Raw genomic sequence first — 18,873 nt, forward strand, 5'->3', positions numbered from 1 at the left:
TAATTGTCATTAATTGTCCTCATATCAAAATTGAGTACATAGGATTAATGGTTCTCCATTCTTGTGATGCTTTACTAAGAATAATGTCTTCCACGTCCATCCAGGTTAATAAGAAGGATGTAAAGTCTCCATTTTTTTTAATGGCTGAATAGTATTCCATGGTATACATATACCACAGCTTGTTAATCCATTCCTGGGTTGGTGGGCATTTAGGCTGTTTCCACATTTTGGCGATTGTAAATTGAGCTGCAATAAACAGTCTAGTACAAGTGTCCTTATGATAAAAGGATTTTTTTCCTTCTGGGTAGATGCTCAGTAATGGGATTGCAGGATCAAATGAGAGGTCTAGCTTGAGTGCCTTGAGGTTTCTCCATACTTCCTTCCAGAAAGGTTGTACTAGTTTGCAGTCCCACCAGCAGTGTAAAAGTGTTCCCTTCTCTCCACATCCACGCCAGCATCTGCAGTTTTGAGATTTTGTGATGCGGGCCATTCTCACTGGGGTTAGATGATATCTCAGGGTTGTTTTGATTTGCATTTCTCTAATATATAGAGATGATGAACATTTTATCATGTGTTTGTTGGCCATTCGTCTGTCGTCTTTAGAGAAAGTTCTATTCATGTCTCTTGCCCATTGATATATGGGATTGGTGGCTTTTTTTAGTTCTCTATAGATCCTAGTTATCAAGCTTTTGTCTGATTGAAAATATGCAAATATCCTTTCCCATTGTGTAGGTTGTCTCTTTGCCTTGGTTATTGTCTCCTTAGCTGTACAGAAGCTTTTCAGTTTCATGAAGTCCCATTTGTTTATTTTTGTTGTTGTTGCAATTGCCATGGCAGTCTTCTTCATGAAGTCTTTCCCCAGGCCAATATCTTCCAGTGTTTTTCCTATGCTTTCTTGGAGGATTTTTATTGTTTCATGCCTTAAGTTTAAGTCCTTTATCCATCTTGAATCAATTTTTGTGAGTGGGGAAAGGTGTGGGTCCAGTTTCAGTCTTTTACATGTAGACATCCAGTTCTCCCAACACCATTTATTGAATAGGGAGTCTTTCCCCCAAGGTATGTTCTTGTTTGGTTTATCGAAGATTAGGTGGTGTAAAATGTTAGTTTTATTTCTTGGTTTTCAATTCGATTCCAAGTGTCTATGTCTCTGTTTTTGTGCCAGTAACATGCTGTCTTGAGCACTATGGCTTTGTAGTACAGACTAAAATCTGGTATGCTGATGCCCCCCAGCTTTATTTTTGTTAGAGAGAACTGCCTTAGCTATATGGGTTTTTTTCCGGTTCCATACAAAACGCAGAATCATTTTTTCCAAATACTGAAAGTACGATGTTGGTATTTTGATAGGAATGGCATTGAATCGGTAGGTTGCTTTGGGAAGTATAGACATTTTAACAATGTTGATTCTTCCCATCCATGAGCATGGTATGTTCTTCCATTTGTTAATATCCTCTGCTATTTCCTTTCTGAGGATTTCATAGTTTTCTTTATAGAGGTCCTTCACCTCCTTCGTTATGTATATTCCTAGGTATTTCATTTTCTTTGAAACTATGGTGAAGGGAGTTGTGTCCTTAATTAGCTTCTCGTCTTGACTGTTATTGGTGTACACAAAGGCTACTGACTTGTGGACATTGATTTTATATCCTGAAACATTACTGTATTTTTTGATGACTTCTAGGAGTCTTGTGGTTGAATCTTTGGGGTTCTCTAAGTATAAGATCATGTCGTCAGCAAAGAGGGAGAGTTTGACCTCCTCTGCTCCCATTTGGATTCCCTTTATTTCCTTGTCTTGCCTAATTGTATTGGCTACAACTTCCAGCACTACGTTGAATAGTAAAGGTGACAGAGGACAACCTTGTCTGGTTCCAGTTCTAAGAGGAAAAGCTTTCAGTTTTACTCCATTCAGTAAAATATTGGCTGTGGGTGTGTCATAGATAGCTTCAATCAGTTTTAGAAGTGTGCCATCTGTGCCTATACTCTTCAGTGTTCTGATTAGAAAAGGATGCTGGATTTTATCAAATGCTTTTTCTGCATCTATTGAGAGGATCATGTGATCTTTATTTTTGCCTCTGTTAATATGGTGGATAACGTTTATAGACTTCCGTATGTTTAACCAGCCTTGCACACATGGGATGAAGCCTACTTGATCATGATGAATGACTTTTTTGATGATAAGCTGTAATCTATTGGCTAGGATTTTGTTGAGAATTTTTGCATCTATATTCATGAGTGAGATTGGTCTGAAATTCTCCTTTTTGTTTGGGTCTTTTCCTGGTTTTGGTATCAGGGTGATGTTTGCTTCGTAGAATGTATTGGGGAAGATTCCTTCTTCCTCAATTTTTTGGAATAATTTCTGCAGTACAGGAATAAGCTCTTCCTTGAAGGTTTGATAGAATTCTGGAGTGAAGCCATCTGGACCAGGGCAATTTTTGGTTGGAAGATTTTTTATTGTTTCTTTGATCTCAGTGCTTGAAATTGGTCTGTTCAGGAGCTGTATTTCTTCCTGGCTGAGTCTAGGGAGAGGGTGTGATTCCAGATATCGATCCATTTCTTTCACATTGTCCAAGTTCTGGGCATAGAGTTTCTGGTAGTATTCAGAGATGATCTCTTGTATCTCTGTGGGATCAGTTGTTATTTCCCCTTTATCATTTGTGATTGAGGTTACTAGAGATTTTACTTTTCTATTCCTCGTTAGTCTGGCCAATGGTTTATCTATTTTATTTATTTTTTTCAAAAAACCAACTTCTTGTTTCATTAATTTTCTGAATGATTCTTTTGTTTTCAATTTCATTGATCTCTGGTTTGATTTTGGATATTTCTTTTCTTCTACTGAGTTCAGGCTTAGATTCTTCTTCTTTTTCCAATTCCATGAGATCTCTTGTGAGATTGTTGATGTGCTCTCTTTCTGTTTTTCGAATGTAGGCATCTGAAGTGATGAATTTTCCTCTCAAAACTGCTTTTGCAGTATCCCAGAGGTTTTGGTAGTTTGTGTCTTCATTGTTGTTATGGTCAAGGAAGTTAATGATTTCCTGTTTTATTTCTTCCTGCACCCATCTGTTATTCAACAGAAGATTGTTTAATTTCCATGCCTTTGGGTGGGGTCGAGCATTTTTGTTAGAGTTGAGTTCCACCTTTAGTGCCTTATGGTCTGAGAAGATACAAGGTAAAATTTCAATTCTTTTGATTCTGTTGATATTTGTTTTGTGTCCCAGGATATGATCAATTTTGGAGAATGTTCCATGGGGTGATGAGAAGAATGTATATTCTTTATCTTTGGGATGGAGTGTTCTATATGCCTCTATCAAGCACAGTTGTTCTAGGGTCTCATTTATATCTCTTATATCTTTGTTTAATTTCTGTTTAGAGGATCTGTCCAGCTCTGTAAGAGGAGTGTTAAGGTCCCCTGTTATCATGGTATTATCAGATATCATATTGCTCAGACTGAGTAAGGTCTGTTTCAAGAATCTGGGAGCATAAATTGGGTGCATAAATATTTAGAATTGAAACGTCTTGTTGTTGTATTTTTCCCTTGACCAATATAAAGTGACCATCTTTGTCTTTTTTGACTTTAGTTGCTTTAAATCCACATGTATCTGAAAATAAGATTGTAACTCCTCTTTTCTTCTGAATTCCATTTGCCTGAAAAATTATCTTCCAACCCTTGACTTGGAGCATTAATTTGTCTTTTGAAGCCAGGTGTGTTTCTTACAGACAGCAAATGGATGGCTTGTGTTTTTTAATCCAGTCAACCAATCTATGTCTCTTCAGTGGGGAATTCAAGCCATTAACATTTATTGAGATAATTGATAAGTGTGGTAGTATTCTATTCGTCTCATTTTGTGAGAGTCCATTGCTTAGTTTTATCTTTGCATCAGTGTGGAGGTTAGGTTCTGTCCTTCAATTTGTGAGTTCTTACTTTGGTGCTGATCCATTGTGGTGGTCAGTGTGCAGAACAGGTTGAAGTATTTCCTGTAGAGCTGGTCCTGTTGTGGCGAATTTCCTCAATGTTTGTATATCCGTAAATGATTTGATTTCTCCGTCAATTTTTAAGCTTAGCTTAGCAGGGTATAGAATTCTGGTCTGGAAATTGTTCTGTTTTAAGTAGATTAAAGGTAGATGACCATTGTCTTCTTGCCTGGAAAGTTTCTTTAGGGAAGTCTGCCGTCTTGTGATGGATTTGCCCCTGTGGGTCAACTGGCGCTTACTCCTGGCAGCTTGCAGAATCTTTTCTTTTGTCTTGCCTTTGGACAGGTTCATCACAATGTGTCTTGGAGAAGCTCGGTTAGAGTTGAGGCGTTCTGGGGTCCGATAGCCCTCTGAAAGCAGTGTGTCAGAATCTTTGGTAATATTTGGGAAATTTTCTTTTATAATATTCTCTACTATGGCTTCCATTCCTCTGGGGCAGTCTTCTTCCCCTTCTGGAATTCCTATAACTCGTATGTTGGAACGCTTCATAAAGTCCCATAATTCTGACAGTGAACGTTCTGCTTTCTCTCTCTTCTTTTCTGCCTCTTTTACTATCTGAGTTATCTCAAAAACTTTGTCTTCTACCTCTGAAATTCTTTCTTCTGCATGGTAACCTGTTGCTGATACTTTCCATTGCATCTTTAAGTTCCCTAATTGACTGTTTCTGTTCCTTCAGCTCTGCTATATCCTTTTTATATTCTTCATATCGTTCATCTCTTATTTGATTCTATTTTTGAATTTCCTTTTGGTTATTTTCCACTTTATTAGCAGTTTCCTTCATTGTTTCCATCATTTCTTTCATTGTTTTCAACATGTGTATTCCAAATCCCCTTTCTCTCATTCCTAACATTTGTTTATAGCTGGAATCCTCTGCAGTAGCTACCTCATGGTCCCTTGGCGGGGTTGTTCTGGACTGGTTCTTCATGTTACCTGGAGTTTTCTGCTGATTCTTCCTCATGAGTGATTTCTTTTATCTGTTTCCTTGCCCTAATTTTCCTTTCACTACCTCTTGCTCTTTAAGTTTTCATGCCTGTGGACTAAGGGTTACAGGACCAGAAGGGTGAGAAGGTTAAAAATATGGAACTCTTCACGAATTTGCGTGTCATCCTTGCGCAGGGGTTATGCTAATCTTCTCTGTATCGTTCCAATTTTAGTATATGTGCTGCCGAAGCGAGCACAATGTTTTGTAAACTTCTTTATGTAATTCTAATTCAAAATTTGTAACTGGAAAAGTTGGTAGTTATTTTTTAAAAGTTAGCAGCAAATCTACTTGAGAAGAATGACTTAGTGCAGTCCTAAATGTAAAACAAAATAATGCGATTACTTTTGGGCCACTGTCTAGTGACATGTGATCAGTAAACTATAGAAAAATTGATATGTTTTTTAAAATCTCAGTTTTGAAAAAGTTTTTAAAACCTGTTTTTATATGAATTTTTCTTTAGTGTATGGTCTACATAGTATATAATGATTTACTGAGCTATTTGGGACTTGATTTTTTACATTAAATTTATACCATGAAGACATATATTTCTATTGATAAACATTAATACTCAATAATAATTAGCTAATACTGCTAATGACATGCAAGGATATTTAATAATGAGCAAATAGAGCTAGTTAGATATTTAAAGTAATACTTAAGTTTTCTTCAGTTTTATTTAGGGGCAAATGTGTATATTTGGAAAAGAAATGAAACCATTTTCCTGCACAGCTATTGTTTTTACCTGTCACATATGCAGAAGTTCATGTGTGGTGTTCCACACTTTATGATCCAAAACAAAGTAGGATAGGAATTCTCATTGTTGAGTTTACCATCACCAGGCACTGAATGTTTTGCCATTCTTCCTGTCCAGAGTTTACTTTTAAATGTTAGTGACTTTTCTAAAATAACTAATTATAAAGAAGAATAACAATTGTAGTAATAATAAGCATACCAATTATAGATATTAGACACTTACAGTATGAAAGGTAATATGTTGAAATAATCTGCTAAACCCCTATGAGGTTGAGTTAGGCACAAAATTTTATCCTTACTTCACAGACAAAGAATACACAGCTGGTAAGTGTAAGTCAGGATTCACAACAAGGGGTTAGGGGCTTCAAGATGACTACCAGAGGTATACAGAATTTGCTTTCTCCACAAGGAAGGACCAAACCAGTGAATATATAACCAAACATTGAATAAAACATCTAAGAAGGAACACTGGGATATATCAGGGAAGTGACAGGAAATCTCTGTGGCACAGGAGAGGGGAGCAAAGCAGCTGACCCATTCCAAATGAGATTGGCTCAGAGCCAGAGAGAACTCTTTTGTGGGGAGAAGGTAAGTGAGACATCCCCGGAAGTCCATGTTCCCAATGTAGAATTGTACCTTCCTGGCCATAAGGACCCCATGACCATTGCCCTCCCTAAGACTGATCTAGGGAGTTATCTAGGGTCCATGTGACTGCATTATTTCAGAGAGGAAGTTCATGCTGACTCCCACACCATTGCAGAGATTCAAGAAGCTGAAGCACAGCATCATTTTGAGATCCCAGCCTTCAACAGACTATATTCTGCCCTGGGCCCAACAGGCCCTGCATTTCCACATCCCTGGATCCCTGACTAATGTGCTCAGACAGTTCTTCAGAGGGCTATAGCATCACAACACTAACAGGACCCAGCATTGTGGCTGGATCTCTATTATTCTAGCCCATGCAATGTCCTATAGCCTAGGTAATGGGCAGTGTCACATAACAGAAAGGCTGCCCCCAGGACAAGGGGAGGTGAACCAGGTGCTTCTCAGAGTCTAAGAACCACCTACGTGAGGCCACTAGCACTCATATCAATAAGGCCTTTGCATGAACTTCAGAGAGTATAGGACTGGCCCACCCACATGCCATCCCAGAACCTGAGGACAGGTCTGCCGCACCACTGCTGCTGGTCCCCAAGCTAACATTTACAGTACTAGGGAACAACCTACCTCGCCTATCACCAGCAATGCCCAGGACCTAGATATTAATCAGCCTCACCTACCATTACTGGTGCGTGTGCTATCACTTGGGATCAGAGAACAGGCCTACCCTGCCTACGGGTGTTGCCAGCACACATTGTCCAAGGGCCTGGGGACTGTCCCACTAAGCCTACCATTACCATGGCCAGTGTCCTTGTATGCCACTTGGGGTTCATGAGATGTCTGCGTGGCCCACCACTACTGACACTTGAGCACATCTCCTGGATGCCCAAGGGCCAATCTGCCAAGACCACCACTACCACCAGGGCCCACGTACAATGCAGAGAGGCCAAAGGACCAGCTTGACTGGGATTGGATTCTCATTCCTAGCAAACCTTGCTACAGCCTCTGCTAACAACCATAGCCTAAGCCATTAAGGAATTGATAAATGCCATGATTACAGATAAAAATATAGAGAGATTACAGTAGTACACCCACTGAGAATCAAAGCCAGAGCACCCTACCCAACTAATACTACAAGATATGTCCATAAGAAAAAGTCTTTTTTTCTATGAAAACCAATTCATAAAATAGGATGAAGTGACTCTTATATCACATGTTTGTTAGGATGCAAAAAATATGAAAAAAAGATAAAAGAAAAAGAAAACAAGACACCTTCAGAGGAATATAGTAATTCTTCAGTAATACATCCTAGGAAAGTAAATGAATGAAATTCCGAAAAATAATTCAAAATAACGGTATTAGAGAAATTCAGTGAGATACAAGTAAACACAGATAATAAGAAATCAAGAAAACAATTTATGAATCAAGTGAGAAGTTTTAAAAAGATACAATTAAAAACACAAACAGGAATCTTAGAACTTAAGAATTTTATGGATGGACTAAAATATGATCAAAGGCTTCAATAACAGACTATAATGAACAAAAGACAGAGTTTTTGAACTTGAAGCCAGATATTTAGAAATACCATAGTCAGACATACACATACACAGAGAATAAAAATGAATAAAGGGATTTTAATGGTATTCGGTGATGATGTTTATGTTTTTGTGATTTGTTGTTATTTCTCCTTTTTTAATTTATTTTTCAATTGTATTTGACTTTATTTTTTTATTTTTATTTTTTTATTGTTAAACCATAGCTGTGTACATTAGTGCAATCAAGGGGTACAATGTGCTGGTTTCATATACAATCTGAAATATTCTCATCAAACTGTTCAACGTAGTCTTCATGGCATTTTCTTAGTTATTGTATGTAGACATTTGTATTCTGCCTTTAGTAAGTTTCGCCTGTACCCATTCTAAGATGTGCCATAGGTGTGGCCCCACCTATTAGCCTCCCTCCACCATAACCTCCCCCCTCCCTTCCCCTTCCTTGGCCCTTTCCTCATAGTCTTGTGCTATAGTTGGGTTATAGCCTTCATGTGAAAGCTATAATTTAGCTTCATAGTAGGGCTGAGTACATTGGATACTTTTTCTTCCATTCCTGAGATACTTTGCTAAGAAGAATATGAGCTCCATCCATGTAAACATGAAAGAGGTAAAGTCTCCATCTTTTTTTAAGGCTGCATAATATTCCATGGTCTACATGTACAACAGTTTGCTAGTCCATTCGTGGATCAATGGACACTTGGGCTTCTTCCATGACTTAGCGATTATGAATTGGGCTGCAATAAACATTCTGGTACAGATGTCTTTGTTATATTGTGAGTTTTGGTCTTCTGGGTATTAACCTAGTAAAGGAATTACAGGATCGAATGGCAGGTCTATTTTTAGGTCTCTAAGTATTTTCCAAACATCCTTCCAGAAGGAACGTATTAGTGTGCATTCCCACCAGCAGTGTAGGAGTATGCTCTTTTCTGCACATCCACGCCAACATCTCTGGTTTGGGGATTTTGTTATGAAGGCTACTTTTACTGGGGTTAGGTGATATCTCCAAGTAGTTTTGATTTGCATTTCTCTGACGATTAAGGATGATGAGATTTTTTTCATGTGTTTGTAGATTGTGCGTCTGTCTTCTTTGGGGAAGTTTCTCTTCAAGTCCCTTGCCCACCCTGAGATGGGATCATGTGTTATTTTCTTGCTAGTACGTTTGAGTTCTCTGTGGATTCTGGCTATTAGACCTTTATCGGAGGTATAACCTGCAAATATTTTCTCCCATTCTGAGGGCTGTCTGCTTGCTTTACTTACTGTGTTCTTGGCTGTGCAGAAGCTTTTTAGTTTGATCAGGTCCCAGTAGTGTATTTTTGATACTGCTTCAATTGTCTTGGGAGTCCTCCTCATAAAATATTCACCCAGGCCAATTCCTTCAAGAGTTTTCCCTGCACTTTCTTCTAGTATTTTTATAGTTTCATGTCTAAGTTTAAATCTTTTATCCAGTGAGAGTCTATCTTAGTTAATGGTGAAAGGTGTGGGTCCAGTTTCAGTCTTCTACAGTTTGCCAGCCAGTTCACACAGCACCATTTGTTAAACAGGGAATCTTTCCCCACTGAATGTTTTTAATGGCTTGTCAAAGATCAAATAACGGTAAGTAGCTGGATTCATCTCTTGGTTCTCTATTCTGTTCACAGACATCTACTTCTCTGTTTTTGTGCTAGTACCATGCTATTTTGATCACTATCGATTTATAGTACATCTCAGGTCTGGTAGCATGATTCCTCTTGCTGTGTTTTTATTGCTGAGTAATGTTTTGGCTATTCGAGTTTTTTCCAATTCCATATGAAACAAAGTATTATTTTTTCAAGATCTTTAAAATATGACAGTTAAGCTTTAATAGGAATTGCATTAAAATTATATATTGCTTTGGGTAGTATAGACAATGTAGACAATGTTGATTCTTCCCAGCCATGAGGATGGTATGTTTTTCCATTTGTTAACATCTTCAGCTATTTCTTTTCTTAAAGTTTCATAGTTATTTTTGTAGAGATCTTTCAGAGTCTTTGTTAGGTATGCTCCCAAATATTTCATCTTCTTTGGCACTACTGTGAAAGGAATAGAGTCCTTGACTGTTTTTTCGGCTTGGTTATTGTTGGTATATATAAAGGCTATAGATTTATGGGTGTTGATTTCGAAGCCTGAGACATTGCTGTATTTCTTGATCTCTTCTAAAAGTTATGTAGTAGAATCTCTAGTGTTTTCCAAATATATGATCATATCTTCTGCGAAGAGTGAAAGTTTGATCTCTTCTGACCCTATCTGGATGCCCTTCATTGCGTTTTCTTCTCTAATTGCAATGGCTAAACCTTCCATTGCAATGTTAAAGAGCAATGGAGACAATGGGCAACCTTGCATGGTTCCTGATCTAAGTGGAAATGATTTCAATTTAACTGCATTCAGTACAATATTGGCTATGGATCTGCTGTAGATGGCCTTTATTAGTTTAAGAAATGTCCTTTCTACACCAATTTTCTTAAGTGTTCTGGTCATGACTGGATGATGGATATTATCAAAAGCTTTTTCTGCATCAATTGAAAGAATCATATGGTCTTTAATTTTTAGTTTGTTTATGTGCTGAATTACAGTTATAGATTTACATATGTTGAAGCAGCCTTGAGACCCTGGGATAAATCCCACTTGATCGTGGTGTATAATTTTTTTTATATGTTGTTGGATTCTGTTTGTTAGCATCTTATTGAGTATTTTAGCACAAATATTCATTAGTGATATTGGTCTATAATTTTCTTTTCTTGTTGGGTCTTTCTCTGGTTTGGGGATCGGGTGATGTTTGCTTCGTAGAATGTGTTGGGTAATAGTCCTTCTTTTTCTATATTTTGGAAGAGGTTTAGTAATGTATGTACTAATTCTTTAAAGGTTTGGTAGAATTCTGACGTAAAGCCATCTGGTCCTGGGCTTTTCTTTTTAGGGATATTTTGTATAGTTGATGCTATTTCAGAGCTTGATATAGGCCTGTTCAACATTTCCACTTCATTCTGGCTAACTTTAGGTAGGTGGCGTACTTACAGGTATTGGTTCATTGCTTTCAGATTTTCATATTTCTGAGAGTAGAGTTTCTTGTAGTATTCATTAAGGATTTTTTGAATTTCTGAGGGGTCTGTTGTTATTTCATTGTTCCCATTTCTGATTGATGAAATTAGAGTTTTTACTCTTTTTTTTCCTGGTTAGGTTGGCCATTGGTTTATCTGTTTAATAATCTTTTCAAAAAACCAACTTTTGGATTTATTCATCTGTTGTACAATTCTTTTGTTTTCAATTTCATTTAATGCTGCTCTGATTTTGGTTATTTCTTTTCTTCCGCTGGGTTTGGGGTTATAGTGTTCTTCCTTCTCCAGCTGCTTGAGATGTCCCAGATGTCCCTCTCTTTCCGTTTTCTTGAGGAAGGCTTGCAGTGCTATAAATTTCCCTCTTAGACTGCCTTTGCAGTATCCCAGAGGTTCTGGTAATTCGTGTCTTGATGGTTGTTTTGTTCCAAAAATTTGGTGATTTCCTTCTCAATCTCAGCTATAACCCATCTATCCTTCAGCATAAGGTTGTTTAGCTTCCATGTTTTAGAATGAGTATGCAGGTTCCTGTTGTTATTGAGTTCAATTTTTTTCCATGGTGGTCTGAGAAGATGCAAGGAATAATTTCTATTTTTTAAAAATTTGCTGAGGTTAGATTTGTGGCCTAGGATTTGGTTGATTTTGGAGTATGTTCCGTGGGCTGATGAGAAGAATGTGTATTCAGTTTTGTTGGGATGAAATGTTCTGTAGATGTCTGTTATGTCCAGATGTTGAATGGGTAAGTTTAAATCTAAAATTTCTTTGCTTAGCTACTTTTGGAAGGATCTATCCAGCACTGCTAAAGGGATGTTAAAATCTCTAACTACTATGGAATTGGAGGAAATCAAGTTGTTCATGTTTGTTAGAGTTTCTCTTATAAATTGTGGTGCGTTCAGGTTGGGTGCATAGATATTAATAATTGAAATATCATATTGACTATTACCTTTAATAAATATGGAGTGTCCATCCTTCATATTTGTTTAAAATATGTTAAAATATGTTAAAATCTCCAACTACTATGGCACTGGAGGAAATCAAGTTGCTCATGTTTGTTAGAGTTTCTCTTATAAATTGAGGTGCGTTCAGGTTGGGTGCATGGATGTTAATAATCGAAATATCATCATATTGAGTATTACCTTTAACAAATATGAAGTGTTCATCCTTATCCTTCCTTATTTCAGTTGGTTTAAAGCCTATTGCGTCTGTTAATAGGATTGCAATACCTGCTTTTTTCTGCTTTCCATTTACCTGGAATATAGATGACCATCCCTTCACCTGGAGTCTATATTTGCCTTTTAATGTAAGATGCAATTCTTGTATGCAGAAGATATCTGGCTTGAGTTTTTGTATCCAGTCAGCCAACCTGTGCCTCTTTAGAGGACAATTTAAACCATTCACATTAATTGATAATATTGATAAGCCTTTCGAGAGTCTGGTGGACATTTTTAATCCTTTTGCGACTATGGAAGTTGGAGTTTGATCAAAATTTTCTGGGTAGGTTTACTTCTGTGGTGGAGGATTATGCTGGTCTTTGTGAAAGATAGGTCTGAGAAATTTTGGAGAGCTGGTTTAGTTATGGCAAATTTCTTCAACATGTGAATGTCATTGAAGTATTTAATTTCTCCGTCATAAATGAAACTCAGTTTAGCTGAGTACAGCATCCTGAATTGAAAGTTATTTTGTTTTGGGAGATTAAAAGTCGATGACCAACCTCTTCTAGCTTGAAAGGTTTCAGCAGAGAGATCTGCAGTTATTCTAATATTCTTGCCCTTGTAGGTGATGGTTTTCTTTCGTCTGGCTGCTTTCAGAATTTTCTCCTTCATATTAACATTAGTGAAATTGATTATGATGTGTCTGGGGGATGTTTTATTGGGGTTGAGTCATGCTGCAGTTCTGAAATTGTCTGCTATCTGAATTTCAGAATCTCATGGCATGTCTGGAAAGTTCTCCTTCATAATCTCATGGCGAATGGACTCTGTGCCTTGTCAAGCCACTTTGTCACTTTTGGGGATCCCTATAAGACGAATATTTGTTTTCTTCAAGAGAAGAAAGCTTCAGAGCTCTATGAGAGAGTGATCTGTTTTTGCCCTCCATTGCTCTTCCTTTTTGAGAGTTTGGGAGCATTCAAAAGCTTTTGTCTTCAATGTCAGAAATTCTTTCTTCTGCTTGCACCATTCTGTTACTGAGAGATTCTACTGTGTTTCTCAGATCTTTGAGGGCTGCAACTTCTTGTCTCATTGTGTCAAAATCTTTGGTTATTTGGTCTTATGGAGGTCCTGGCAGTGCCAAGTCCAGGAGTTTGAGGTTGCTATGAGCTGTGACGTTACAGCACTCTACCCAGGGCAACAGCCTGAAGTCCAGTGTACCAGAACTGGTCTCAGTCTGCCCCTGAGGGTTGAGGCTGTAAGACAGCTCAGTCCATGCCGTTAGGCAGCTCAGTCACTAGGTTACTAGCTCCCGCCCGATCCTCGCTCTGTGATCCTGATGGTGGAGCTTCCCGGGGCAGTTCTCTCACAATGGCTCCCTGCGGCCCACAGCCAAACACTATTAGCTTTGTCCAGCTCAGCGGCTCAGTCTGGGACCCTAGACAATGCCCAAAGATCTTCGCACTCCTGCTCAAGCTCTCCCCAAGGCAGTTCAACTGAGTGCGAAGTCTGCAAAGACCGAAACAGTTCACAGGTATGGGCTTTGTGGTTTGCAGTCCCACTGCTGCTTGTACTTACTGCTGCAGGTGGGATTATGTTGATTGAACACACACAACCACTTGCCAGTTTTCCACTGTTTTTGTCCTCCTCTTGGGGTCCAGAAGTCCCTTGCTGACTCCCTGTATCCTCAAAGGGATGTCATAGGCAAATCCCACCAGCTAGATTTGCCTGGAGTATTATCTTTCCAGACTCACTGTGCCCAGTTGCAGGGAAGCTGTTACTCAGCCACCATCTTGCTCCACCTCCCTTTATTTAACTTTAATGATAGTCACTTGGGGCCAAAGGCTCCAACAGTGGACAGCACAGGTGTAATAAGAATATGGCTGTGAAAAGGTTCTCCCGCACTGCTGGGCCACTCATTCTCTCCTTTTTTATTTTTGATTGCACTTATTAGAGTCCTTTCTTTTCTGTTTCTGGTTAATGTAACCAGAGGGTTGTCAATTTTGTTTGTCTTCTCAAAGAATAAATTTTTGCTCCATTAACCTGCGTAATTCTTTTGTTCTCAATTTAATTCAGTTGTGCTGTGATCTCAGTTATTTGTTTTCTTCTGCTGGGATTGCTCTTCCTTTTCCAGTTTCTAGAGATAATTCATTAGATTGTTGATTTGTGATCTTTTAGATGTGGGCATCCAGAAGTATGAATTTTCCTCTTAGAAATGCTTTTGCGACATGACCCCTGCACCTGTTGGCCTCACACCCTTCCAATGAAGAGGGGTTACTTCAGTTGGTGAGAAGTCTATGAACAGGTGAGAGCATGTGCTCTTTACTTGCTCCTTATTAGCATCTCATATTCATGCTGCTGCGGTTAATGGAGATAAGGGTAATCTGCAGAGGCTCATTGTGGAGGCTGCCGTCAGAAGGAGAGTTAAATGACAGAAATTTAGCAAGTAACCTGGCGGATTAGAACTGCGCCAAGAGAGAAGGTTGAAGAACGCACATCAACCCTGCTGAGGCGAGCTGCAACCCCAAAGATACAAACAAAAGTTATAAAATCCATGACCAAGTGGACGGGAGTCCCCCCCAACCCGTGAGAATGGCTTGGAATACCCCATAAACAAACGAGCAGTGTTCAAAATTCCTCCCATTATAGTCCACGGGAGAGACCCTCTAAACATTGGACCTACTTCCCATAATAGGGAGCCATGGCATTCTCCTGCCAGGCATAAAACTGTATAGAACTGTATATTTTCTCTAGCTGCAATTCTGAGCTCCCAGCACTCCCCTCCACTCTCATTCTGAGGGCTGGAGGCCTGTCCCCCAGGAGTCTAGATTCGTTGGTGTTTTCTTGAGAGGCAAGGACAGGGCATGAACTACTGGTGGCCAGTGCTGATTTTGCCACACGGGAGGGAGGAGAGAACGGTCGGATGAGAGGGAACCACGCTGGAGTGGCAGTGCCCTCAGGTGCAGAGCAGCAGCTGTTTTTGTCAACAATAGGGCTCACCCCTGGATATTCTGTAGTCACACCCCCTGTCTCTCTGGGCAACCAGAAGAGGCCGGGCATCTTCTCAGGTGGTAACCACCAGCGGAAGAGATCTGGGATGGAAACGCAGGCCCCGTGAGTAAAGGGTTTGCCTGAGGTGGTACCGACCTGGGTGAAGCATGGGGACTGGAAAATGCACGAGGACTAGGAAATGCACGCACTGTGCCAGCAGAATTCCAGAGTGGGGCTGACCCAGAGGACTGCTGTAATGAGCCTAAGATACACCTGGCCTTCGTGGGATATTCAGCCTAGACAGTGTAGGGCAGGAGGCTAGAACTGACAGCTAACCGTGCTGCGAATACAAACCTACAGCAACAAAGACAGGGCCTGAAGTGCAGGTTCTGTGAACTGAAAACAGCTTCTCTTCTGCAGGGGAATATAGCCGGGATAGAAACAAATTCCCCAAAGTTGTTCTGTTCTGTCAGTAACATCAATCAGGGGCAGGCCTGGAACTGAGTGAACAGCCCAGCCTCCATCAAGCGCCTGAAGTTTTCAGGCTTCACCTCCCCCTGCCGGATAGCAGCAGAGAGCAGCAGCCTGGCTGAGGAGACATAAATTTCCTTGTGATTCAGGTAGGTGCAAACCCCTGGAGTATCTGCTCATTGGAGGCAACTGGTTCACAGCCCTGTGGGGTTATCTGTGACAGAGGTGCAAGGTGGGGAAGGAGGCATCAACCTTCCCCAACTCATCTATTTGCTGGGTGGGTCCTCACGACCTCATGGAGCACCAGAGCAAGTCATATTTGAGTTGTCAGCAGACCCCTGCAATTTAGTTGCCAGAGTCCTTTTAAACTCACATACCTGAGACAATTGATTTGGACGTTTTAAACTGGGTGAATCGTCCAAGGACTATCCAAGTGGTGCCCTGGGTGTGTAGATTTAGGAAGGTATGATTTTCCTTTTCTAATTGTTGCCTATGGAGGCCGGTGTGACTTAATTGCTGGTATTTCTCCACAGCTGAGACTTCAACCCAGAGTAACTGTTTCACTAGGGTTGCATAGAGACCAGCTGAAAACAAGACAGAGCCACTTAGCCCCACCACACCAAGCAGGTCCCCAGTTTCTCAGGCTATAGTACTGTACAGATCATTGGAAAAACTCCAGGGGAAAAGGTACAGACACCAGTCCCAGTATTTGGGCAAAGGGCTGGTTAATCACTACTCCTGGAGCCCCGAACACAACTTTTCTTCATCCACTCATTTAATCAAATGGTTTAAAATAATCATGGGGTGAAATGAGCAGAAAAACTCTGGTAACACGAATAACCAGAGTATGTCAATGCCCCCCCAACCAAGGAAAGAGGTGGCATTGTAACTGAAAATTCTATTCATGAAAAGCTGGTTGAGATGTCAGAAATCGAATTCAGAATTTGGATTGCAAACAATAGTAATAGAATGGAAGAAAATTTGGAATTAGAAATTCAAGGAGCAATTCAAAATTTGTAATTAGAAATTCGAGGAACAATTCAAAAGTTGTCTCAAATATTCAATGAATTTAAAGATAAAATCACCAATGATTTTGAAACATTGAAGCAACGATTATCAGCTCTCAAAGATCTAAAAAGGACAGTAGAATCCCTCAGTAACAGAATGGAGCAAACAGAAGAAAGGATTTCTGACATTGAAAACTAAGCTTTTGAACGCTCTGAAACTCTCAAAGAGGAAGAGAAATGGAGAGCAAAAATGGATCATTCTCTCAGAGAGCTCTGGGATAACTTGAAGAAGGCTAATATCTGCCTCATTGGAATCCCTGAAAGTGATGAACTGGCTTCACGTGGCACGGAGAGTCTTCTCCATGAAATTATGAAAGAGAATTTTCCAGACAGGCCAAGAGATTCTGAAATTCAGATAGCAGGCAGTTTCAGAACACCTGTATGACTCAAGCCGAATAAGACATCTCCCAGGCACATCATAATTAACTTCACTAAAGTTAATATGAAGGAGAAACTTCTGAAAGCAGCCAGACGTATAAAAACCATAACTCACAAAGGGAAGAATATTAGAATGACTGCAGATCTTTCTGCTGAAACCTTTCAAGCCAGAATAGTGTGGTTATCTACTTTTAGTCTCCTAAAACAAAATAAATTTCAAACGTTGCTCCTCTATCCAGGTAAATTGAGTTTCATTTAGGATGGAGAAATTAAATACTTTAATGACATTCACATGTTGAAGAAATTTGCCATAACGAAACCAGCTCTTCAGGATATTCTCAGACCTATACTCCATAATGACCAGCCCAATCCTCTACCACAAAAATAAACTCAGTCCTAACTTTTGATCTAATTCCAACTTCCACAGGGTGAAAGGATTAAAAATGTCCACTGGAGTTTCGAAAAACTTGATACCCAAAATTTTACCAGACTTATCAATATTCTCCATTAATGTAAATGGCTTAAACTGTCCACTAAAAGGCACAGGTTGGCTGAATGGATAAAAAACCTCCGGCCAGATATTTGCTGCATACAAGAATCTCATCTTACCTTAAAAGATAAATAGACTCAGGGTAAAAGTGTAGTCGTCCATATTTCAGGCATATGGAAATCAGAAAAAAAGCTGGTGTTGCAATTCTATTTGCAGATACAATAGACTTTAAACCAACAAAAGTAAGGAAGGATAAGAATGGTCAGTTCATATTTGTTAAGGGTAGTACTCAATATGATGAGATTTCAATTATTAATATTTATGCACCCAACCAGAATGTGCCTCAATTTATAAGAGAAACTCTAACAGACATGAGCAATTTGATTTCCTCCAGCTCCATAATAGTTGGAGATTTTAACACTCCTTTGGTAGTGTTGGATAGATCCGCTAATAAGAAGCTGAGCAAAGAAATTTTAGATTTAAACCTAACCATCCAACATTGGGATTTAACAAACATCTACCAAACATTTCATCCCAACAAAACTGAATACACATACTTCTCATCAGCCCATGGAACATACTGAAATATCGATCACATCTTTGGTCACAAGTCTAACCTCAGTAAACTTAAAGGAATAGAAATTATTCCTTCCTTCTCGGACCACTGTGGAATAAATGTCGAACTCAGTAACAACAGGAATCTGCATACGCACACAAAACATGGAAGTTAAATAATCTTATGCTGAATGATAGCTTGGTCATAGACGAGATTAAAAGGAAATTGACAATTTTTTGTATCAAAACGACAATGAAGACACAAATTATCACAACCTCTGGGATACTGCAAAGGCAGTCCAAAGAGGGAAATTTATAGCACTGCAAGCCTCCCTCAAGAGAACAGAAAGAGAGGAAATTAACAACTTAATGGGACTTCTCAAGCAACTGGAAAAGGAAGAACATTCCAACCCCAAACCCAATAGAAGAAAAGAAATAACCAAAATTAGAGTAGCATTAAATGAAATGAAAACACAAGAATTATACAAGAAATCAATAAATCAAAAAGTTGTTTTTTTGAAAATGTCAATAAAATAGATAAACCTTTGGCTAACCTAACCAGGAAAAAAGAATAAAATTTCTAATTTCATCAATCAGAGATGGTAAAGTTGAAATAACCACAAACTCCTCAGAAATTCAAAAAATCCTTAATGAAAATTACAAGAAACTTTATTCTCAGAAATATGAAAATCTGAAGGACATTGAACAATACTTGAAGCACATCACCTTCCAAGACATAGCCAGAATCAAGTGGAAATGTTGAACAGGCCTATATCAAGTTCTGAAGTAGGATAAACCATACAAAAGCTCCCAAAAAGAAAAGCTCGGGACCAGATGGCTTCACATCAGAATTCAACCAAACC

The 18,873-nt window shown here is 39.1% G+C and overlaps 1 protein-coding gene and 1 non-coding gene across 8 annotated transcripts in view; one reads left to right on the forward strand and one right to left on the reverse strand.

Annotated features, from left to right (window-relative positions):
* The window catches only part of DOCK3 (dedicator of cytokinesis 3), an 899,254-nt gene that overhangs the window by 397,000 nt on the left and 483,381 nt on the right, over positions 1-18,873 (forward strand). The gene's annotated exons all lie outside the window — the stretch shown is intronic.
* LOC128592818 (U6 spliceosomal RNA) lies at positions 5,035-5,141 on the reverse strand. The gene has a single exon (XR_008382032.1). It is a non-coding gene; the product is annotated as a U6 spliceosomal RNA (small nuclear RNA).

Source organism: Nycticebus coucang, chromosome 8 (assembly GCF_027406575.1).
Source record: "Nycticebus coucang isolate mNycCou1 chromosome 8, mNycCou1.pri, whole genome shotgun sequence".
NCBI classification, from domain to species: Eukaryota; Metazoa; Chordata; class Mammalia; order Primates; family Lorisidae; genus Nycticebus; species Nycticebus coucang.